General features: G+C 31.7%; 2 long non-coding RNA genes across 17 annotated transcripts; one reads left to right on the forward strand and one right to left on the reverse strand.

Annotated features, from left to right (window-relative positions):
- The first annotated feature begins 1,434 nt into the window (after positions 1-1,434).
- LOC143242452 (uncharacterized) lies at positions 1,435-18,845 on the forward strand. Of its 16 annotated transcripts, none has more exons than XR_013022725.1 (6): positions 1,632-2,411; positions 2,907-3,007; positions 7,021-7,109; positions 14,174-14,329; positions 16,121-16,286; positions 17,966-18,845. It is a non-coding gene; the product is annotated as an uncharacterized LOC143242452 (long non-coding RNA). The 16 variants fall into 16 exon arrangements; XR_013022722.1 differs by lacking the exon at positions 16,121-16,286 and adding an exon at positions 12,357-12,518 and having other exon boundaries at positions 1,810-2,411; XR_013022723.1 differs by lacking the exon at positions 16,121-16,286 and adding an exon at positions 12,421-12,518 and having other exon boundaries at positions 1,830-2,411; positions 2,907-3,011.
- A 3,915-nt stretch (positions 18,846-22,760) lies between these two features.
- LOC143242458 (uncharacterized) lies at positions 22,761-25,263 on the reverse strand. Its single transcript, XR_013022737.1, has 3 exons — positions 25,197-25,263; positions 24,850-25,011; positions 22,761-22,869 (listed from the first exon to the last, which is right to left on the reverse strand). It is a non-coding gene; the product is annotated as an uncharacterized LOC143242458 (long non-coding RNA).
- Positions 25,264-26,687: the final 1,424 nt, after the last annotated feature.

Genomic DNA, 26,687 nt, shown 5'->3' on the forward strand with positions numbered 1-26,687 from the left:
TTTGATAAGTAGTACAGTTACATCTATATCGTTACATAAACTATATGACATGTAGTACAGTTACATCTATATCGTTACATAAACTATATGATATGTAGTACAGTTACATCTTTATCGTTACATAAACTATATGATATCTAGTACAGTTACATCTATATCGTTACATAAACTATATGATATGTAGTACAGTTACATCTATATCGTTACATAAACCATTGATAAGTAGTACAGTTACATCTATATCGCTACATAAACAATTTGATAAGTAGTACAGTTACATCTATATCGTTACATAAACTAGTTGGTATGTAGTACAGTTACATCTTTATCGTTACTTAAACTATTTGATAACTAGTACAGTTACAAAGAAAAACATAGTTTATAAATTTTTATTTTATCATTGCTGCTTTTATTTTACTTCATGTTTTGATTACTTTAAAACAAACAAACCTGATTTATAAGGAAATTCGTTTCCTCTACTATAATTTTGTTAAAACTTAGCAAATAAACTATCAAGAAACAAAACAAAATTAAAATCACTGTAACAAATGTCAATAAACAATGTCAGTATAACAAAATTGTATTGCTGAACCCGGAATTCGTTTCAAGAAGTGAACAGGGTGAAGACAGCTCATTGTGTTCTGTTAAAAGATAGAGAGAGAAAAGTAATGACGTTAATCAGAACAAAGAAAAGCTGTTTATCAACACATTAAGATTTCGTTTTCTCTAAACGACGATATTTCTGTTTTTAGTTTTTATTTGTGTGTAGGAACAATCGTTTACTATTCATATAATTTACAATGATTTTTTTTTCTCTGTTTGTTACTTATTGAATTTTTCCTAAAGCTGCTGAGGGGCTTTGTTTTCTTGCCGTTCCTAATTTCGAAATGATAGAATGAAGGGGAATAAAGCCAGTCAACACCACTCTATATGATACTCCAACTAAATAATGTTATTTGACAGTCACTTTTATAACGCACCTACCTCTGCATAAATACGTGGTACAATTTTTCACATTAAATTCGCTGTATGTGAAATAGAAGTGTGCACAGTCTATCTCTAAACATGGAACCTCGGATCTATGGTCCGGTATACAATATATATTTTAAACTTAGTAACATGATTCCTTTTACCTCTGAGTACCTGCTAAATAAATGTTTTAAACGTCAGAATAGACTATTTTTATTAAAATATAAGTCAATAAAACAGTTTTAATATACTGTTAAACACAAGTTAATTTAGGTTTTATTCCTCTATTTTCATGCTGCTACTGTTTGTTGAAGCTCAGTCTCTTCAACTGGACCTTCTGTCTGATATTTGACCAATCTGTAAGAAAAGATCTGAATACAAAATTGACATTTATTAAAAAGAAATGGCAAGATTCGATAATAGCATTTTAACACATTTTCAAGCATATTCCCTGGTTATAACTCAAACACAGGATAGATGGCGCTTTAACACTTAAATGGAAGGTTCGAAAGTTCACGTGCGTGTTAGATTTGCTCTTAAATACCCGACAGCATTCTGAATATTTCTGTAAGTTTGTTTTTGAATTTCGCACAAAGCAACTCGAGGGCTATTTGTGCTAGCCGTCCCTAATTTAGTAGTGTAAGACTAGAGGGAAGGCAGCTAGTCATCACCACTCACCGCCAACTCTTGGGTTACTCTTTTATCAACGAATAGTGGGATTGACCGTCACATTTTAACGCCCCCACGGCTGGGAGGGCGAGCATGTTTGGCGCAACTCAGGCGCGAACCCGCGACCCTCAGATTACGAAGCGCACGCCTTAACGCGCTAGTTCATGTCAGGCCCGTTTCTATAAGTAAAAGTCACATATTTTTAAAACAGTTTGAATTTGAATTTACTTGAATAATAATAAGCCAAGACTTCTTTGAAAGAACTAGCATCTTTCTGCGACTGAATAATACAGTCACAACTTGTTTTAAATACTTTGAATTTCCATATAGTTGTACGATAATTAAAAACCTTCTTCAAAACATAAGAGATTTATTCTTAATTTTTAAGGTAAACTCATACCTATGTTAGATATAACTAGCACAAAATATCTGTGGAGTTTAGGACCCTCCATGATTCACAGATACCCCAATACGTCAATTAAGCTTCCTTATGACATCTAATTATTTTATATTTAACCATAAGTAGGATTTGTATACAAAAAAACTAAACCCTTTCGGTATCAAACCGTGGCATTGGTATCTGTGCGCGTAAGGTATGTTTAGTTTCAATAGCTTCTGAGTGAGAATATAAACACAGTTTGAAACTTCATGAACAGAGGAAATATGGAAATCTTTTATTCTCCAAGAGAAAGCAAGTACAGAACTTTGTCATTCTGTGGTACTGTACTTACCTCAACATTCTTAATATGGCTAGAAATACCAAAGAATTTAATGTAAGTAGCAAACTTTATTAATGTACCAATAGTAATTCTATTAATACCATTAATACAAATAGTTAAAAACAGAGGCCCAAATGCTGGGGATTGAGGCTTTCCACTAGTAACAAGGATCCAGTTTGATGGAACTTTAGTACTAACCATATGCTTTCTTCCATTTAATTAATTATTTTTCCCAATCCATACTGATGAGATTTTCTAAGTTAATCTTATTTCATAGCACATTATTAAAAGGTTTTCCAAAACTATAGTAAACAAGTCCAAATAACAAGTAATGTTTACAGAAAGATAAAGATAACAGATTTATGAAGCAAAATTGAGGCGCTGTAAAAATTTGACCTCAAAACTTCTAAATGTATATAGTGAGTTATGTATTAGATTGATACTCTCTTTTGTTAAATGAAAATGTATTTTCCAGATTGTTTTGTTCTCAGTTTATTTTCATTGTATGTGTATATATTTTAAGCCTTATTTACTTAAACGTGTTAATAGAATGGTTTGGAGTGCTGTTCATCTGGCAAGGGCATTACCAAGGAGGAGTATTTCGTTTCACTTTGTACATGCCAGACAATTATCCTGATGAGGATTGCCCAGTAGGTGATCAACCTTAATTGTTTATTTTGAAATTATTAGCATTATAAAGATATACAAAATGTTTTTAAGAAGTTCTTGTGAAATTTATTACAATGATTTCAGAAATATCATAATGTTGTGCATCATTTTTTTTGTGTTATTGGTCATTGTATACTAGAACCTTATCAATCAGAAGTTAGAGTGATAGTTTGTACATTCATTCCAAGGCTGATATATCCTTAATAAGTTCTCAAAGGTATTGTACATGATTTGACATTATTAAGAAAATGAACTAAGTACATTTAAAAAATAAAAATGCTCAATACCCTACATATGAGAACTTTGATAATTGCATTAGGTTTTAGATCCCTACCAAAAGGTACTTTTTTAAAGTATAAATTTATTAATTATTAAAAGATAATGTTTTAAATACCTGGTCTTAATATGTAAAGTATTTATACAGCTTATGCAACTTAATTGAATTTTAGCATCAACTTTAATCATTAAAATTAGCACAAAATTTATGCTTTTATGAATTTTAAAAATTCTAAGAAAAATGGCTTATTCTAGCTTTTTCTACTGCATTTAATTCTTATATTATTTTACCTATTAGCATTGTTTCATTTTATATTAATTGCATAATTTATTCTCTAAAAGGAGCATTTTCATAACTTGCAAAGAAGAGAGTTGAAGTGTAATTATGAGAATGATGAATGATAAATAAATTAGAATGTATTTAGAGGTTAACATCTTTGGTTTCAATGAAAATATCTTGTTATAACATAATTCTTTTATACCTTCCTTATATTATTTCCTCGTTTAAAACTACAACAAACTTAAGCACTTGTGTTGCCAAAAGTTTTGTATAAGCTAATGTTGCAAGTGATGTTAATTAACATTAATCAACTTGTAAAAAATTACTGATAAAGCTAAAACACTGGCCGGTTCACATTTTTTCTTGAGAAACTATCTACTCTGTTAACCGCCTTCTATATATGATATATTTTTGAATATTATGCAAACTGTTACATCACATCTTTAGAAATACATATATTATTAAATCTTTTGATCTCAGTGTTATCAAAGTCTGTAGCTTCATCTCGCTAATACTTCAATTTTAACTTTACATTTTGAGCTACAGTATTTTCTTTAAAACCTCTGACAAGTTAGTTAAAGACTTCTGTAAGGCATTAGCTACAAAATTACAACACTGCATAAGTAAGCATAGAAAAAGTTTAACTGTTAAGCCTAATTTGAAATCACTGAACATTTGTAACAAAAGGTTGTGTGTTAGGCATAACTTCACAGCTTTAAAATTATGTTTTCTTTGTGATTTTAGAGAAAACATAAATAATGAACATTAGTTATCCTGTAAATATCAGACTGGAAAGGAAATATCGTATTTTTTTTAATACTTTAATAAACTGAACACAAATTAGTCTTCAATTACAAATTTAATCACGATAATGTTTGCCCTCACTTTCTATGACATAACTCCATCTTTTGAGTAAGTTATGGATTCCTTGTGAATAAAATTATTTTGGTTTGGATTCAAAAACACAGTCTTATGTCAGATTTGAGTTCCTCCTTATTTGCATACTTTTTTCCACCTAGGTAATATTGCAAGGATCTGAAAAGATGGTAATCAGATGGAGTAAGATTTTGCAAATAGGATGGATGAGGCACAACTTCTCATTTCAAGGCCTGAAGTTTTTTTCATAATTTTTCAGTGTATGATGTTGCATTTTCATGGAAAATTATTACACATTTTTGATTGAATAATGCAGCTCTTTTCTTATCGGTACTTGGTGTAAGCTCTCCGACTGACGACACTATTTTTCAGCCATGATTGTTTCATTTGGATCCAAAACTTCATGATAGATTACACCTCCCAGATTCCACCAAATACAAAGCAAAACCTTTTTTGGGTGTAAACCACTTTTCAGTGTTAGAATAGGTGTCTGACAGAAGTTCAACCATTGTCTCTAATGTTGATTGTGCTCATAAAAAATCTGCTTTCCTTACCACTAATAATTCTCTCTATAAATGGTTCACTATCATCTCTTGTTCTCAAAGATGAACAAATGGTGACCCTCTGAGCATTTTGATTATTCATCAAATAATATGGAACCCATTATCCAAGTTTAAAAAACTTTTCCAAGCTTTTGTAGGTGAGTAATGATTGTTGAATGGATCTGTTGAGCCATTTCTTGCATGGTCAGTTTTGAATTTGCTTCAACTATGACTTACAGGGTATCTTTATTGATTGATCTTGGCTGTTTAGAATGTATGGAATTGGTGAGATCAAATTCTCTTGATTGAAGCTTTGTGAACCATTGTTTGACGATTCCTGATATTCAACATATTTTCTTCATAAATTGTACATCTGTTTCTTGATGAAACTTTCAGTGATGTCGAGAAACTTCTTCAAAGAAGAAGTGATGAAACTTTGTAGAATGGACAATAACTGCCTGTTGTGGAGACAAGTGTAGAGGACTACGCTTTGAGAGTCTTTGGCCTTTCGTCTTCAGGTCAGTGTGTGTGTGTTTGTAGGTGTTGTTGGTTTTTTATAAAGTTTTGTGGAGAGTGTGTTATGATTTGTTGGATTATAACTGTTTCTGACTGGATGAGAGATTTCCTGTAGATTCAACCAATGACAGCCACAGGTTACTCACCTCTAATCCAGAATCTCTGTTAAGTGAAGGTTTAATAATATTAATATAAAACAGTTTATCATTTCTTGACATACTCATCAACAAACAAACAAGACAAGTAACCACAACTGTGTACAAAAAACCCATCCACACAGACAGATACTTACACTTCCAGTCCTATCATCCAACCTCGATAAAACCTGGTATGATTCAATGCCTAAATAAGAGAGTAGAATGCCAGAAGATCATAGAGAGTTCTAAACAGAATGGTTAAACTTCCTCCTCCATCAAAAACTCTTTGAAGAAGACCATGACAGATAGAAAAGATCAGAAAGTCAGAACCACTACCACCATTTACCTACCATACCAGCAACATTTTAGTGAAAAACTTAAATGCACATTCAAGATATTCAATATAGAAGTCCAGTGGAAATCTTACAGTACCTTTAGGTCCATTCTGATAAAAAAAACAACAACAAAAAAACAGCAACCTACCAAAGAGAATCTCAAAAATGTCATCTGTGAAATTTTGTGTTCCTGCAATGATACATAAATTGGAGAAACTCGTGAGAAGTATAAAAGAACCTAAAGATAGTACAACACTCATGAAAATGCACATTTCAGCCATTGCAGAGCACACTACATCAACTGGACACAGAATAGACTGGGAGAAAACAAGAATCATCAACACAGACAAATTCTGTAAGACAAGAAAAATCAAAGAATCTTTTTATTTTAACACCATTAAACCTTCACTGAACAAAGATTCCAGATTAGAGGTGAGTAACCTGTTGCTGCCATTGGTTGAGTCTACAGGAAGTCTCTCCTCCAATCAGAAACATTGATAATGCAACCAATCATAACACACTCTCCACAACCCACCAGGGCACTATAAAAGACCAACAACACCTACATACACACTGACCTGAAGAAAAACAGGAAGATAACTTTCAAAACATCATCCTTTACACTTGTCTTCACAACAGGCAGTTGCCATCCATTCTACAAAGTTTCATCATGAATATTCTACCTGAACAGTCTATAAACTGTACATGTGTTTCTTGTAGTCTCTGAAGCTTTCAAACCTTTTTTAGTTCATGTAGCATACATGCACCTCTTTTGAAACTATTCCTTAGGTTTTTATAGGTTAAAATTTTTTTTCTAAATGTTTATCAATTAACTTAAAGTAAGAAGTAAGGCTTATTAATACATTGTCATTGAGAAAAAGGCAAACATTTCGAAGTTGTTTTCCTCAAAACTCAATTACAACTTTTGGAAAAAAAACTAAAAAAACGTTATTTGCTTTCCAACTTAATATGTACTTATAAATTGAAATTTAAATATATTTTGTATTAAAATTTCATCTTATTTTCTTACAGCTAATAGTTTTTGAACCATCAGTTTTTCATCCTTTAATAAATATTTAAACTGGAGAACTAGATGTAAAGAGAGGATTCCAGAAATGGAGGTCAGTTTAAGATACAGCCATTATTATTGTTTTACAAATTGAAAGTATCTCCATATCAGACACTGAACTGCATTATTTAGATTCAGTTGTTAAGGGAATTAATATATTTGATAAAAGGAATAATTTCACATTTCAAATATATGAGCTTCCTTCACCACATAATGCTATACATTTGTAACGTTTTTTGATATTTTAATATCAGTAATATACCATCCTTAACATTTAGTATGAACACATTTGTAATAAAATTGATATTCAGTGGTTTTTAATAATAAAACAGTAATTGAATAGTTTAAATTGTTGTATAATAAGTATAGAACATATTTATATAATTCCAAAATAATAATTCATCTACTTGCACAAGAATGCCATTTCCTTTGCATGTTTGCTTGTGAGATTTGCATGCTACTAGCCTTGTGCTAATTTATACTTAAATTCTCATATTTAACATGAACTGTGCTGGTGCATGATGACATAATCATGCAATGGTAGCTCTCTACCAGTAGCAGGGTAGTGTGATTCCATTTGTACTAACTTTCTCTATGCACTTGCATTTGTGATAACTTCATTCTTTTCCTTGGCATTGAAGTTTCAAATTTGTGTTTAATTTGATGAGATTTACATTGGTTAATGAAACTGGTTTTTGTTTTCTATAGTTTTGTAACAAAAATGTTGATTATTGTCTTGAATTCTCAACTGAATGTAACTGATACTTAATTACTTGTTTTATACTCAGGCTTCTGGAGGCTTGTTTATTTTTGAGAATGTTCAACATGCTTTGGATTACCACAGGTTTACTGATTCATTTACCCCAGTCCCTTCACCTGATGTTCTTTCTCCCAGTCAGGTATGGCTTATTGTACTTCAAATGCAACCTGATTTGCTTTAAGTAGTGTCTTACCATTTGGAGAATGTCCAGTCTTTTCTGATTTTCATTCTCATGTGTGTTCATTTCCTAATTTTTAACTGTATCCTGTAATATTCTTTTTCACTTTGTGAACCCAGTTTCTGAAGTTTATTTTGTTTTTCCTCCTACCTTTTTATTAAATGTTTTTTTTTTTTCCTATCACACCTAGATGTTTCATCCTGCTTATATTTGTGACACTTTTTTATGTCTTGACTTGCAGATGTTTATCCTTTCTAGATTCTTTGCCTTTTATCTATTTGGTCTGCTTTGTGATCAGGCCACTTGCTTTATATTTGATTCTGTGGTTCCCCATTTTTGCATTTTCATCTTTTTCTCACCACCCCTGTCTTTCCTCCATATATTGTCTGAGGCATTTCACCATGCTTTAGAGAAGTTTTGTGCAGAAATTTATTTATTTTTTTCTCTTTGCCTTTTTAACCTATTCCACTTCTGTTCTATCCCTCCTTAGTTTGTTTCCCTTTGTTAGGACTTGTTGAGTTAAGTTGCATTCCATTTTACAGTACCTTTCTCTTTTTCTGGATTCCTTTCTTTAGGTAGCCATTGTTGATGGTGTTCATTTCTCACTGGAGACCTGGTTTGAAGTTATATTTATATCCTTATTACTTTCTCATGTTTTTTTTCTTAATTTTATTCTTTGATTCCTATTCCATGTTTAATCAATTTATCAAAAACCTTCTCATTCCAGGTTGTAGAGCTTTTTTTTTCTCCTTCCATTACCTAACAACTGGTGCATTGCTTGTCTTGACAGTGTGATTTTATTGTCATGTATGACACTCTAGACACCCAATTGTTTTATCTTACCTCTAGCTGAACTCATTTTCAATAGCCTCTCTTTCCCTATCTTTCTTTGCTCCTTTTCCCACTTTTTTTTTCTATGACTCTGTATGTTCTTTTTACCTGGTGTGTTGTTTCTTTGGTTATCATATCAGATACCATTTCACACATTGCTGTTAATCCATCCTCCCTGTGTTTTCTATTTTTTGTCTATCAGATTTGCATCTTTCAATTCCTTGCTGTTCTCCATGGCACAGCATTAACTATTTTTGTATTCATTTGGCCTAGGACTGTCATTTTTTTTTCTAGATGATTGACTCTCTGTTGGCCCACTTTTGGGTAATATCCTCTTCTCACACTTCAGTTTCTTTCCAGGAAACCACTTAGTTTGGGTGACTTGTCAGAATATCCAAGTCCTTTTTCATGCCCACTCAATATTTGGTATTGTTGGTATTTTTTCCATTTCATTCTTTTTGCTTGTGGGTTTTGGGGTATCTGGACACTAGGACTTGCACTTCTCATTGTCATTTTGCATGAGGGGTTCTTTTGCTTTTTGGGATTTTAACTTCCTTGAAACCCCTAATTTCATAGAGATTTGCACATGATAATCTCCTTCAATGGATTGTACATATCTGAGGATTTTTTTTTCTCAGGTTCCATTGTTCTTTTTTGTGAACTTCCCTCTCACATTCACAAGGAATTGTCATTTTGACTGGACCATTTCCATACTTATGGCCCTTTCTTACCAACTTCTAAACCACATCTATCTCTTCACCAATGCTTTCTTCTTGGATTGAGGTGCATTTCTGTATGACATGATCTCTGGCATTTGGATGCAACATGACTGATCACCTAAACTCACTGTTCTTTAGAACATTTCCATAACTTTCCTTTTCTGTCTGATCATACAGTCAACAGTCCACTCTGATGCATCAACAGTTATCTTTACACCTACTATTAAGGAATATATATCCCAGTCCCTTTGTTTTGGGCATTGGACTGTATCCTTCTGGGCTTATTCCTGTAGGGTTAACTTTTGTTCCTTATTATGTGCCTGGAGCTGTATATCTTGTGAGAGACAGCCTGTCTCAGCCAGGTTATGTTTCTACCCATGGTGTGATCTCTTCTCTCCCATGGTCTTTTGAGTTTGTCCTTGCTTGGGTATGCCCCTCATGACACCTTTGCCAGTCCTCTCTCCTCCAGTCTTCATTTGTTTTATTCTTCTGTTCCCCATCCTGTGGCTCTGGCTGTTAAAGTTTTAGCTAGGATTAGTGTCTTCTGTTGGAAAATATACCTTTTGCCTATAATTCTCTTCCACTAAACCCTTGGTCTTTAACTTGATACATGAAAGTTCTTCTAAAATCCTACTGTGACCAAATTAATCTTGGTTTTCTCTGCTTCATCACTTGGTATCAACACCTCCTTCAGATACCAAATATCCATTCACTTTTGCTTCAGTATCATGCATCCCTTTTCATGAAAGAGTATTTCTCTATCATGTAGGAAATTTGTATTTTCATAGTGACAGATTTTCCTATCATGTAACCTTTTCTTGTCAAATTCCTATTTCCTTCCAATTTTGTCCATCTCAGTATGACTGTGGTGATATTTTATTATTGATCCATCTACCATTCCTCTCCTCCTGACTGTTTTATTATGCCCCATCTTTCTGCCTTTTATTAATTGGATGTTCAACCATGGTTTGTCAGTCCGCACCATTGCTGATTATTGGGCAGCACTTTCTGGTGCATTTTACCTTTCCTTCTCCTCTTCACTTGGTTCTGCTCTTTCCCTCTTCACTATCCTCCTTACTTAACTTCCATATGGGCCTGGCAAGGTCAGATGGATTAAGGTGTTCAACTCATAATCTGAGGGTCCTGAGTTCAAATCCCAGTCACACCAAACATGCTTGCCCTTTCAGCCATTGTGGCATTATAATGCAACAGTCAATCCCACTATTTGTTAGTAAGGGACAGTTAGTGTAGATAGCCCTAGTGTAGTTTTGTGCAAAATTTAGAAAATGAACAAACAAACTTCTATACTGGACTGTATCCATAATGTGGTTTTGCATGCCCCATTCATGCCATTGGATTTTTACTTTCTGTATCACTTTTGTATCTTAGTTTGTCCTTATTTGTGGTCACCATTGTTTAGATATTTGTGCTATTGATGGTTCTCGCATCCTTTTTCAAGATATTTATTCACTCCTGTACTTGGACTAGTATTTCCTTCTTCAATCTTCTGCCACTTGTAATAAATAATAACCTTTCCTTCTCTCCTATTTCTATTGCTTTTTTTTTCTTACCCATGTGATAATTCAGACCCAAGTCACCTCCTTTGGCCTGTTCAGGATGTGAGGTGTCACTTCTGCCTTTTTGGGTCCTTGTCATCTTCTGTTCCTATCTTGATACCTCTCATTTTCCAGGGACCTCTCTCCTACTCTTAATGGATGAGTCATTCAACTGTTCTGGCTAGTATATTCTCCTCTTGATGGAGAGTGCTCACAGGTTATTTCTTTTTTTTATACATCATTTTTCTCATTTTCTTTCACAGTGTTGTTGGCCATAGCATAGGATTCTTCAGATGGACACGTAGATGACTTTCTATACAGACATTTCTTCTTCTCCTGACTATCTGGTTATTTTGTTTTCCATGAGAAATAGACTTCTACTAGTTGCTGTACTTCAGTCAATCCACCAGTAGAAATGTGTAAATTTGTTTCTCCTTTCTTCATACATGATCCTGCCAGGTGGCTGGTGTTCCCTCAAAGGATACATTTATTTTCCAAATTGTAGAACAATCCACAATTGCAGAAGTCTTTCTTTTCTGCCCAGGCAACCTCATACCACCAGTGTCCACATTAAAATAAAAGTGTATTTCACCCAAGGTTCTGAGTTTGAAGCCCAGTCACACCAAACATGCTTGCTCTTTCAGCCATTGTGGCATTATAATTCAACAGTCAATCCCACTATTTGTTAGTAAAAGAGTACCCATATGGTACATATGGACATATGATTTTTTAAAAATCATGTTTTCTTCCCTTTTGATGTAATATTTTTCAAAGATTCTGTAGCTCAGTTAAATTTATATTTGTATGTATGTTTGTGTATATATTTAATGTGTGTGTGTGTGAATTTCACACATATATCAAGAAAGAAAACGTTCGAATAATGAAGTTTTCTAAAAGATGACATTTTGTTGAACTGTTGAAAACAAAATTACTGAATTCTGAGTTTAGAGTTTTCATGAAGAATTTATGAAATAATTAAAACATTATAGGTTTTTTATCATATATTTTATAGATATTATTCCATGTAAGGAATTTTATTTTTCACAGGCTCCTCTAATTTCAAAACAAGAAATTAAGATTTGGTATATTAAGCTTATTAATTGATACTGTTTTGAGTAAAAGTGTAATTTTTAACTGTTAAAGGTAGATAGATTTGTGGAACATATTTATTGAAAACTGATACATATTACTGGTGAATTTATAAACGTAATTGTTAAAAAAAAACAACTAATACTTTAATCTTTCTATTTTATAGAAGAAATGTCAATCATATTTGGCAAGTAATTTTGTATGCGCTTGTTGAATTTTCTATGAAATAGAAAATCAAAATCCACTGAATCCAGAAGCATCAGTTTTGCAAGTAAATGTCCTTTAACAGAAAATCTTGTTCAAAGAATTCTGCACTTTCACCAAAAAGGTACAAGCTAATAACTGTATCGTACAGATAGTAATAAACATTTATCAGTTAATTTGTGCTTATTTTGACTTCAAGTGGATATTAGTCATTATGACAAATTCAACTTTGGAATACAATACCCAAGTGACCTTTTCTAACTTATGCCATAACTTTTGATAAGTGTGTGAACTTTTCATATGTACCTCAATAAATATCTGAAAAAGGACTGAAATTTGTAGTAGTTTAGTTATTATAAGGTAAAATTCCTGTTATAAAAAATTCTAGAGAACTTAATCTAATATAAAATGCAAATGATTAGTTATTTAGTCTTACTTCTTAAATTCCTGAGGGACTAGGTAATGAATGCAGTGTTTAAAAATGTAATAGACCAAACTCTAATGTTTTATGACATGTTTAATTATAAACTGATAAATTTATTGTAACATACAGTTGCTTTTTTGTTTACCAATTGTATGTTTATCCTTACTGGTTTGCATTGTATTAATTTCTGAATGTAAAACTTTGAAAGTTTCATGGTTTAAAGATAAATAACACTATAAAATAAAATGAGAGAAGTTTTAAAAGTTAAGAAGCCTACAGTTCTTAAGATTAATAATTGTTGTGGACCAGAATCAACTAAGTAATTCTCTTTTAAAATAAATATAATTTTTTTTTATTATATTACTTAAATTTTAATTTTAATATGGTTTATTATGATACAGTTAATTCAAAAATAAAGAAAATAAGAGAGAGAGAGTTTGAATGAAACCCGTTTGTTTGTTTGGGAAGTTCTAGATATTATGTGAAAGAAATATTATTAATATTAATAGTAATTTTATTTTTACCATGAAAATCACCTATTACATAGAATATCTCAGTAAAAGTTTTGTAAATTTTGACTCTTTGTGTATATAAAAGACTGGTAATGCTCACTAAGAAATTTATCAAATTTCATGAAGGTAACCTGGCACATTCACTTATAATACTTACAGTTTCATAGTTACATGGTGTTTGAGATCAATCAAAAGGAACAGTCTGTATACAGAGAGTTAAACCTTGAGCCATGTATTTTGAATAATGTTATGTGATTAAAACCACTTAAATCTAGCTACATCACAATTGTTTCTATGGCATGAACATTCTCTATTTCAACAACAACATTTCTAATACTTCTAGTAAGCTTTGTTCTAAGACTGGCATTCTACTTTGTTCTAGCTTTTCCTCCATCAGATCTTGTTTTTGTTTTTTTCCTGTATATTTTTTATTTATTATTATAAAAGTAACTAAAATGTAAGTATTGACAAATTAAAATAAATAGTAATAATAATAATAATTGTTTATGAGGTATGCTCTTGAATAGTTCTGTGTTATTAGATTCAGTACTGTGAAGTGGGATACACATTCCCCATGTGAGTTGCAATTTATATGCCACAAGTATTAGTCAGACAGGTTTGAAGGGCAATAGAATAATTTAATTTTGTGTGTATATTAGTTTGTTATAACTTAGAAAACAAGCTGAAACAAAAATGCTGCACTAATTGAAAAGATCCCAGAGAACAAGCTATAATGTGGGATTATAAGATGTGCCCTAGGTTTAAGAGATGACTGTAGAAGTAGGACCCACAATGTGGTGGGGATACACTGTATATTAGTCTTAACCTCCAGTCTCTTAATAGATATAGAAATTATGAGAACGAGATGTGGGTGCTCAAGCCCACAATGCCCCTCATCTTTATCACCATTCACTACCTGCAGACAAAATGTGGAAAGGTGACTGCTCTCCCAAGTAAAGAAGAAAATGAATTGAAGTAATGCAAGAAAAGGAAAATAAGGTACGACCATTTGGGATAAGTTGAAAACTTTCCTCTTGAAGTTAGCATTCCAGCTCCCAGTATGATAGAAAGGCACTAATTGACAACACAGTAAACAAACTATACCAGCATGTGTATGTGTATGTATATATATCTATATATTTAAGCTGCTTAGTTGGGATAAACATTTCTAATTTTGTGTTCTAATTTGCAGTCATTTCAGAGAGAAAATTGGAGAAATTTATAATTATTTTCTAATTTTATAATGGTTACAAGGTTGGTCAAATAAACTGACCTCATAATGTCTCACAGAGTTAAATATCATCCCTCAAAAGTAATATAAAATTGTCTTTTATATAAAAGTGTTTTCATACTCCTTGAGTGATGCACATATTTTGGAGACAAACAAGCGAGTTGTTGCTATAATTTGTCCATTATAACAACAGTTGGACCAAAACAAATAATAAAGGAAATCATGTTGTCACTTTTATCTAATGATACCTTAAAAAAAGAAGATATTTTGTTCATTAGAAAAGCCTTTCATCTTTACCCTCTTGTATACTGTCCAACTTTAGTACTTGCTAAGGATAAACAACATGAAATGAAGCATTGGGATAAGTCAGCTTTTTGTCAGTTGTGTTTATCATCTGGACATTAATTGTTTTGGTTGTCTAAGATCTATGGTCAACATCAGGAAACTTAAACTTGTATACTGTTGCAAATTATTGGTTATTTTAGCCTAGAAAATATAATTTCTATGTCTCGAAAAAAATATTTGAGACATATTTACAGTGTTGGTAGTGTATTTCACAAATTTTGTGAGTTACACTTGTTACGGTCTACTGTACTCAAACATTTACTTTCTGTATAACAGATATGTTCTAACAGCCTTAATCACATTTTCTCATATTAAACAATCATTTATAGTAAGGAAAGTTAAAGCATACATTCAAACTGTACACCTGTCAATGTGCTGCTCCTGCAGCTTATTTTTACTTGAGGTGTTTTGGAACTTGAATGTAGATTGCCACAGTTTCTTTACATTTTAAAGATCTGATATCTATATTCCACACCACAATTGTTGTTTATTAATGAATATACATTTTCTATAGGTTATATTTATTTACTATGATATGCCTTCAAACATGTTTTAATCAGTTTCATTTTTCAGCATTGAAATCTTTGCATTAATTAGAATTAACCTATAAGTAAAGGAAAGTTTATTAATGAATAGGTTTCAAAATTGAATAAGCATAATAGTACAGTTTGTTTATTATTACTTCTTTTACAAAGAAAATGTAATTTTTATAAAAAACTATTTGAAATCAAATGAATTTAATTGTTTTTTATGAATAATTACTTCTATGAATTTCTGAAGTTTTAAGTTTAAAGTTAGCTTTTATCTTAATAGTAATGATCTTACACAGGTGTAAGTTAAATGTGTATTTAATTTATAAATTAATAGTTAAGAATATGTGAATTTCACTACTAGGTAGTTGTCTATTCATATAAAATAAAACTAGTTTGACAAAATGTAATATTTTAATAACTTTGTGATAACTGGAGTTGAAGATAAGCAGCAACTAATGGTTGCTAAATGGAAGATGGGTTATGCATTCCTCAAATTGTAAGCTTCCAGATTTTGATTAATACAAATAGTAATTATTTTAATACCCTTTGTAAGTAGTATTGATGTTTCCATTATTTTTGAACTTGTTATTTTGCAGTACTGTTGGATACTTCTTTGAATTTTATGTAACAAAATTAGTTTAAGACTTATCAATAATCATAAGAAAATATTTTTAACTGTAGATATGAGAGAGACCTAGAATTGTTCAAGGTCAAAGTGGCTGAGAGTATTAACTTTTGTAATGAAAAGCTGTATGATACCTCAACTCAAGATCCACATGCTCTCCACTTCAGTCTATAAGAACCGACTATACATGAGAATGTTAGGAAGAAATTATTATCTGGAAATGTGTGTTACTTTTTGTATTTTACTGAACTTATTCCTCCCAGTTATTGCTCAACTTGCTCGTACCAGGATAAGAGTTTTAATGCATGATTTAATTATTGTTGCTATAAATGCAAATGCAAAAATATGTGGAAAAACAACAACAACAACAAACAATTCTTATGTACCTCAAAGTTCATATTTATACATTTATAAATTTTAAAATGTATAAATCAAGTAAATAATTATTTTTCTTCTAATATTCTCCTACAAATGAGGCCCAGTATGGCCAGGTGATTGGGGCATGTGACTTAAAATCTGAGGGTCACAGGTTTGACTCCCTGTCCCACCAAACATTCTTGCCTTTTCAGCCATAAGTGCATTATTATGTGAAAATAGAAAAAGTTAGAAAATAGTTTAGAAAGAGTTTTGAAATGTAGTTTGAGTGGTGTTTACTAGCTTAATTACTTTACAAATAACTCATGTTTTATCACAGTTTATAAACACTAATTTGTACTCTACATCTTAGGAAGTACAATAAGTTATGTTTCTAAATGAATAAATTATCAAATTTTACAAGTCTGGTTTGCAAAATAAATGGACTAAAAGATTTGGGCTGGATCTAAATTCAGTTTTGGTCATTTTGACACATTGTGGTCACCATGTAACCATCAAAATATATAACTCTGAATAAACTCGGTATACCTTCACAATTTTGAAAGCATTAATTAAACGTTACAAGTATTTTGCACACCAAAATCTGATTTTATTATGAGATATTTTCACTGAAGAGTTATTTATGAATTTCCAAATATTTCTGGGTCAATCTGAATGCAACACTCCAACCAGCCTTAAAGAATAAGACAAAATTATATATATGAAAACAATAAACTTAGTACTTGTATCTTTAGTTGGGCTGCCAACAGGTGAAGCACTCTAAACCATTTTTGTTTTGAGTGAGACAATGTTTATCTTCAAAAATTTGTACTTATTTCAAATATACATGTTTTTTTACAATACAAATAGTTATCATTCACTGTAGTAGGAGGTCTTATAATTACTGTAATTTTATCTTTCTAATGAAACTGTAAATTAGTTAGACATTTATCTGAATTATCTAATTGTGAAATAACCAACATAAAGTTCCTTGTAAAGGGAATTCTTCTTTTTCTGTTGGTTAGAAATAATCCAACAACAATTTCAAAAAGAATTATTGACTTTTTTTAAAATAATTATGTAAGAGGGGATGTGTCATGTAGGTTGGACATTTTCTATGTAAGAAAAGCAAGAAGACTGGAGGTTTACATTCTGACTTGTCAGTATCTATAATATGTTTTTGTAATTTAGCCTTGTTCACCTATGATATATTTAGTGTGTGTGTGTTGGAAAAACACCTCATTAAAAATCTGATTTCTTTTCTGTTCAAAGTACTTTATATATAAAAGCTTACAACATATCATGAAGATACAATTACTAAATTAAAAGTTTTCTATACTTCATTGGTTACAAGGTCAGTCAAAGTAACCAAGCACTTATTGTGTGGTAACATGCATTGATATTAAAGTAGTTTAATTAACAATTTTGAACACAACCTGTATAAATTGTTGTGACATGCATACTTTGGCACGTATATCTATACACAAGTTACCTGTCTTATCTAAAACTTATACAGAAATATTAAGATGCGACTTTTTCTGTTTTAGAAAGAAGATAACGATACTAAAGTCTCCACACCTTCTGGCTTATCCTGGATACAAAAAGGAACTTTGAAGATATTCTCAAAAACCATCTTAAATACCCAAATGTGATTAACGTTCCTTTTGAATAATAGTATTTTATGATATTTGATTGAAATATTCCTTTACCACATAAATAAACACTGACATGATTTTATTTAATTTTTAAGACATAGTTTGTTTTTCCAGTGCTATGTTTACCCTTCACAACACATTCAGATTCTGAAGGTAGTGATTATAAAGTTCAGTTTGAAATATATGTATGTATGTATGTGTTTCATTGTAATGGATAACAAAAATTAAATTGGTTATACTGTTCAGATTGATTTTTTTAAACAATAAAGCCTCTAATTTATAAAAAATAAACTTGAATTTCATGTTTGTTTTTCATTCTCATGCAGTTGTCAATAACAGTGTATGAAATAAAGCATAGGGGCAAGTCAACCTTCTGCCAGTTACGTTAGCCCCTGTGTATATTGCCTGAACACTAATTACTTTTGTTATCTAAAGTCTATGATCAACATCACCAAACTTAAACTTATGTACTGTTGCAAATTATCAGTTATTTTAGCCTAGAAAATATAATTCCTATATTTTGAAAAAAAATACATAAGACATATTTGCAGTGTTGGTAGTGTATTTTGTGAAATTTGAGTAAATTTTATTATAGTCTACTGTACTCAAACATTTACTTGCTGTGTAACTGATTTGTGCTAACAGTTTTGTGATTTATATTCTATAACAGTGAAATAAAATTCTGTGTAATTTTAAGATGCTGATTTTTCAATGTAATCAAAACTTAACGCTCAGTAATACTGAAATTGTAGTGCATATAAATATTTGTAAGATAATAAATATTTTTGTTTACACCACGAAATTATTGTAAAAAATATTTTAAGAAATGTAACAATTTTATGAGCTTTTGTGCTTAGTTTTCCTAATGTTACTTACAAGGTTCTTGCATACAAAAAACAACAAAACTTCATATAACAAAAGATATAAACCAAGTCTCAACTACAACTATAGTCAAGATAAGATTGAAATAAAGACACAAAACTGTACTCAAAATACTACTGGTTTCAGCATGAATAATTGATTCAAAAGGATACATGAGTAACTACTGGTAGCTTCACACTAGTCAGTGACTGTGTAAAATGTATGAGATATAGTTTAAGATACACTCACCAAGACCTGTGTTGATTTAAAAAATAAAATTAAGATAAACCACAAAGGGACCATGAAACTCCGTGTTATAAACTTATCTAGAAATGGAAAGGAAATTATTCGTCTGAATGTGAAAAGTATTTATTTAAATTAAGGCAGTTATTGTTTTAGTTTAATGTTTTCTGTACCTTGGTATAATCACCGATGTGTAACTTGTGTTTATGTGATATTTTGAAAAGCTCTCCTGTTTTAAAGAGTAAAATGGTTACTAAAAAAGTTAATATTATGTTTTTATTGGCTGGCAAATGGAAGTGAAATAGAGAACAACAAAAGCCTAAAAGAAGTTTGACAAATGTTTTCTGGTTCACACGTGTTTTATAATCTAGTCTTCATATAAAGTCTTCTAATCATAAAGATAAGAAGTGAATTAATATTCCTATTCGTACAGATGTTATATACAATATATATATGTTCAGATATATGTTACTGAAACAGACCTGTTTGGGGCCTGGCATGGCCTAGCGCGTTAAGGCGTGCGCTTCGTAATCTGAGGGTCGCGGGTTCGCGCCAAACATGCTCGCCCTCCCAGCCGTGGGGGCGTTATAATGTGACGGTCAATCCCATTATTCGTTGGTAAAAGAGTATCCCAAGAGTTGGCGGTGGGTGGTGATGACTAGCTGCCTTCCCTCTGTCTTACACTGCTAAATTAGAGACGGCTAGCACAGATAGCCCTCGAGTAGCTTTGTGCGAAATTCTAAAAAATAAACAAACAAAACAATAATACTTTAATAACCGAAAATGGTGCATGTCAATTATATCATAACAGTGCTTCACATTAATCGCTGAGTACCATTTGAAAACAATAAAAATAAACTGTAGGCATATCACAACAATTCTGCTGAAAATGTTGTATAATTAATACGTACTTCAACATCTAGACAAAGCACAAGGAAATTATAAATGTCACAAGCTGTTAACAATGTAATAATTGAAGAACCAATACGTGGCTTAAGCTTAGTAACGCATGATATGAAACACATTAAACGTAGAAATTGAAGAAGTTCATGTTGATCCTGAGTTTCAGTAAAAAAATGTCGCATGTAAATCTTAGTATAACAACTGTGAATTGTTGGATGTATATTGTGACAGTTAATATACTTAGAGCTGTATTACAAACAATATAAACACATTATTACTGAGATAAACATTTAATGTATAATCGCTGTTACATTTAAATGGGCGAAAAATATGTAAATAAATATTTCATTTCTTTTGATTTAATATTTTATACATTATATGTCGTAATAAATATATACTGCATGAAAGGAAATCATAAAATACATGAAAAAAGCTTGTGAATTGTTGAACTAAAGCCACAGTCTCTTAAATTTCAATAATAGTTTTGAATGTTCCGATATGTTAAAACGTTAAGTTTTCAAAGTTTATATTTAATTTGCTTGTACATAAACGTAAATAGTTAATTTACTGTGTAAGTTTCTGACAACCCAATAATATCAATGATACTGAATTTAAATATTTTGTGCAATTTTGTAAGTATCAATCACATTTGTGTAACTGTATAGTGTGGAGATAAAATCCATCTTTATTTCTCTTTACTCTAGAGAGAACATTAACAATGGCGGTTTTTAAATTCGTTTATTAATTCTGATTCGCAGTTTTGAAGAAAAATCAGGTTGGTTTCGAGATTTTCCAATGATAAACGTATCTTGGCTGTCAGAATTTTCAATAAGAATAACAACGTTTTCCTTGAGATGTCCTTGTTTAGTGTGAGATTTAACGATAATAAGTTCATCATAATTGTTCACATGTCTATCAGACAGAGGTCGCTGGATATATTCTTCAATGGCTTTTGTTTGTTTTAACTCTGGTGTTCCTCTCTGAAGATGTAGAATATAGTTATGTTTAGTGGCGCAACACTCAAAATTTTAGTAATAATTTTACTATAGCATGCATAAAAAACAAATAAATGTTTCTATGAAAACTATAAATTGTGAAATTGGTTTTAGTTATCTCATAAATGTTTTCTTGAAACTAGGAAAACTATCTCAACCATTGTTTCATGTAGTAAATAAAGAATGATATACAGCAGACAATAGCTTAAATACTGTTTTCCATTTATATTTTACACGTTCACAAAGGATAACTAGATTGTTTATATTATTACCTAGACACGATGAAAGTACAGTTATAATTAAATGTCAAGTGTTCTACACAATTTATTGTTATATAACCAGACAAGATGAAAGTGCGATTATAATTAAATGTCAAGTGTTCGACTCAATTTATTGTTATATAAATTACACATGAAAAGTTATGTTATCTGAACTCCAAATGACTGGTTATTTACTTTATGTCACAAAGAGAAATAGTTTTCAAACTGTCTTATTTTTTCTGCAACTTTGGAGTAAATCACGCACCTTATGGTGCTTTAAAATATTCAATAATTCATTATCAGTAGTAGTAGTATGTATGTGAATGAAAAATTACGAAAGGACATTCTGATCTTTATGTTTTTCAGATGTTATTAATGCTATGGACATTAGTGAAGATAATCAGACTTATCAGACCTCAAAGGTATCGAACACGTGTAGGTCTATTTTGGAAAAAAAATCGCATGTATTCAAACGACTCTAAACATTAAAGATTCTATGAACGCATTTTTCTCAGTAGTTGTGAATAATTCAAGGTATTAACAACATTGATTTTAAACATGCAACATCTTTTTGATATTGTACACGTAGTTTGACGTTTGACGAAGTATACATACATTAAAATGGAATGTTTTTAACTGTAAAAAATGTGAATTTACTTGTACCAAATATTAATTATGACGTAAAATGAATAAGAACCTAATTGAATTTCGAACCAATGTATTCCTTTCTTCTAGGTCATTTTCATATATCGTCTCCAGGATTGTTCGTTTGGTCACTTTTTTCTTTCTTAGTATATTAGTTTTTGTCTTCTTAACGTTCTTTGTAGGGACCTTCTTCTCACATTCATGGATCAGCGGCATAGCCTCCAATATATCCAATTCATTAGTGGTTATCTTTTCATCACCAGGCTGTTTGTGTAAAACACGGTTTTTCAAAACATTTCCGAGTTTTTTCTTTCCAGATGTGGAAACAACAAAGAACGCTGCACGATCATTACAAAAAGTAAATAAATAAGAATCACGTGTTTCAAGACCATTAAAATACATATTATTATTAAATAAGCTATGGATAATGGGTTACAGATATAACTATAAATGTGTTTCATGCTTAACCAACAAATAATTGTATGGATTCTTTAGACAAGTGTATTCAGTTGTAATGTTTCGACCCATGGAACGTAGTACTTCACATGAACCAAAATAATACGTCATATAAAGGTGGAGATCTCAAATTAATACCTTGCTTGAAATTAGATCTATCAACATAGTGTGTCGTAAGCAGGCACATAAATGAATATAGTACCTCACGTGAAAGCATATGTTTCTAACAGCAGTGTGAGTACAGAAACCAATATCTTCAAATGATTACTCCCTGTGTTCCACATACTTTAATTATAATGAAATTGAAGATAACATGTAACTTACCACAAAGCAATAAGACATATCAAAATGAGTGCTGTCCACCAAGAGTATCTTGTAACTGTAGATTTTGAAACCGAGGGGAGCGTAGCCTTCGGAACCACTTCAGTTGGATCTCAAGACAGAGAGTCGTATTTAAAATTAGTTTACTTACTCTACCGATTTCGTAAAACAGAAAAAAAATCTTCAAATGCGAGTTTACAATAATAGTAATATGTATAATTCTTTAAGCCCAACAATAATTTTAATTTAACATATTTAAAATTTTAATTCGATAAGCACGATATTTCTTCACGACGAGAAATTCACTTGAAATAAAAATTTATCTCAGAATGGCTGGTATGGGTATTAACACTTTTATTGATAAGCACAAAATAACGTTTTAAAACGTTACGGCATGGCCAAATCCTATCATTATGGTCATAATGGGCATACGTTTGCTATCAATGATGTGACCCAGCATGGCCAAGCGTGTTTAGGCGTGCGACTCGTAATCTAAGGGTCGCGGGTTCGCATCTCTATCACGCCAAATATGCTCACCCTTTCAACTGTGGGGGCGTTATAGCCCTCGTGTAGCTGTACTCGCGAAAAGCTGTTTTCATAGCCAGAGTATTTTAATTAAAAATCTTTAGATCTTCTTAGTAATGACGTGAAACACACAGGTGTGTGGTAGAGATACCAATATGTTTGTTTGTTATTTAATTTCTCGGAAAGCTAAGAAATGGCTTCCAACGCTTGCTGTTCCTAATTTTGAAATCATATACTTGAGGAAACACAGTACTTCAATACTATTTGTTTGAATGTTTGAGCCCATCTTAAACCCGTGTAAGGGGGTTAAAGTTATATTGAAATCCCTAACTCGTATCACAATTTTTCTTCTTACGAGAAACCCATAATACAGTACTAGTAAACTTTATTTCTTTGTTATTCAATTTAAAGGAAAGCTACACGAGGACTATATGCGCTCGCCATCCCTAATTTAGCAGTGTAAGACCAGAGAGAAGGCAACTATTTATGATCGCAAAAGGCCAACATTTGGGATACTCTTTACAAAGAAATAGAGGATTGACTGTCACTTTATAACGCGATCATGTTTGGTGTGACGGGTTCGATCCCGTGACCTATAGATTAGGAGTCGAGCGTCCTACCAGTAAAGAAAGATTTATATAAAATTATTATAACTCTCATTATAAGATAATGTTGAACAAACTATTGATTAACACCTCATTATGTACTAGAATCACCAAGTAGACATTTTAAGATATATTTGAAATTTCAATGGTATCTTAATATGAAAATAGTGGCGCCAAGTAACATTCAGTCGTATAACTTAATACAATTATGTTAACATAGAATTTCTGAGTAAACGTTTTCTTCATAGTGTTAGGAGTCTTTCTCTTGAAACCAAACTTTGAAAAATCTCTGTTTAGAGGCCCAGCATGGCCAGGTGGGTTAAGGGGTTTGATTCGCAATCCGAGGATCGCGGGTTCGAATCTCTGTCGCACCAAACATGCTAGCCCTTTCAGCCTTAGAGGCGTTATAATGTGACGGTCAATCCCACTATTCGTTGGTAAAAGAGTAGCCCAAGAGTTGGCGGTAGGTGTCTTACCTCTCATCTTACACTGCTGAATTATGTATGGCTAGCGCAGATAGCCCTCGTGTAGCTTTGCGCAAAATTCAAAAACAAACAAGCTCTGTTTATATATGTTTCAATGAGAACTTTTACTTTAGTTATAATATTAGGTACATAGAATGTCTACGTGATGTTATCATTCAAAGAAGAGGGAAAAATACGTAATAGTAAATATACATATATATATATATATATATACTGTTAACTATTTTACCAAAACAATACCACTCTGTCATATATATGTTTTTATGTAAATATAATATTTTGACAAAGAAATATTAACATACTAAATCGTTACAACAACTGTTGCCACCTCCTGGAAAAGCTTTTCCGAAAAAAGCAAAGCTGTTTAATACAATAAAAACCATGTAAGTTATGAGGAAGTGTCTTATTATAACAATGTGTTTTAACAAAAATAAACATTTTTTAACTTTTAGAAAAACAATAAAAGAAAATCATTACTTCTACAAAGATCTTTATTATCAGCTCCTTCTTCGTCAGTAATTTTATCTCCAGGACAAGGCATACAGGCGTCAGCAGCATAAGATGTCATATAAGTCCCTCCTGGGCACGGTAGGCAGTAAGTTTGTAATCCACTGTCATAATGATCAGGAGGACATGGATCTAAAACCGTTAAAAGTACATAGTTAAGCATTTATTTACTCAGTGTTAATTTTTATAGCCCTTTCAATGAGTTTTTTTTATCAAAAAACAAATTTATTGTATCAAAACTACATGATATTAAAAGTCTTTCATCTTTTTATGTTTAATGGAAACTATTAACGTTATTGTGTGTAATATATACTTACAACACCTGTCAGCATCTCTTCAGTATCCTCGAGTACAAGTGAGGTTTTCTGCTGGAACATACACTGAAGAAAACAAGAGAAAGTTAAATATTTTTTTAGCTCATTTACTGTCACCGATAGGAATAGAAAGTTTTACACAGTACGAGATTCGTGAGAAAAATTTCTTTATGTACTTAATAACTGAATCAACTCATGAAACTAATCACAGAAACTTGGGATTTTATGAAAGCACACAGAATTTGTCTCTTTATCAATTATGTTATACCTTGAGGTACGTTTCATTTCTTTTGGTATTTCCCTTGCAAAATTTGTATTTGGCAAAGTTTAATGTAAAACTGGTTTCACTGTTTATTTTAATGTCAGTTATGAAAATACAGGTTATTTTGGGAATATTACGCTGGTAAAATGTATCAGTATATGATTTGAAGGTGTCTTGCAAACAAGAGTTGGAGGTCGGTGGTGATGACTAGCTGCCTTCTCTCTATTCTTACACTGCTGAATTAGTAAGGACGGCTAGCCATCGTGTAGCTTTGTGCGAAATTAAAAAAACAAATAGATATGTGTTCCAGAATCCGTTACCAGATAGACTCCTACATAATACAATAATGTACTTTAATCAGAATTGGATGAAAAACTAATTACAATGTGAACTAGATAGGCATCTCATACATGATGAAGCTAGTCCTAAATATCTCTTCCCAGTTAATTTATATTTTAAATATAAAAATAAATTAAAAAATAATAAGAAATATATATATATATATACACACATATATACATGTATTAAACAATAATAAGAATGCCTTGTTTGTTTGTTTGTTTTGAATTTCGCACAAAGCTACTCGAGGGCTATCTGTGCTAACCGTCCCTAATTTAGCAGTGTAAGAACAGAGGGAAGGCAGCTAGTCATCACCACCCCCGCCAACTCTTGGGCTACTCTTTTACCAACGAATAGTGGGATTGACCGTAACATTATACACCCCACGGCTGGGAATCGTCAAACAATGGTTCACAAAGCTTCAATCAAGAGAATTTGATCTCACCAATTCCATACATTCTAAACAGCCAAGATCAATCAATAAAGATACCCTGTAAGTCATAGTTGAAGCAAATTCAAAACTGACCATGCAAGAAATGGCTCAACAGATCCATTCAACAATCATTACTCACCTACAAAAAGCTTGGAAAAGTTTTAAACTTGGATAATGGGTTCCATATTATTTGATGAATAATCAAAGTGCTCAGAGGGTCACTCATTTGTTCATCTTGAGAACAAGAGATGATAGTGAACCATTTATAGAAAAATTATTAGTGGTAAGGAAAGCAGATTTTATGAGCACAATCAACATTAGAGACAATGGTTGAACTTCTGTCAGACACCTATTCTAACACTGAAAAGTGGTTTACACCCAAAAAGGTTTTGCTTTGTATTTGGTGGAATCTGGGAGGTGTAATCTATCATGAAGTTTTGGATCCAAATGAAACAATCAT

Source organism: Tachypleus tridentatus, unplaced genomic scaffold, assembly GCF_004210375.1.
Source record: "Tachypleus tridentatus isolate NWPU-2018 unplaced genomic scaffold, ASM421037v1 Hic_cluster_2, whole genome shotgun sequence".
NCBI classification, from domain to species: Eukaryota; Metazoa; Arthropoda; class Merostomata; order Xiphosura; family Limulidae; genus Tachypleus; species Tachypleus tridentatus.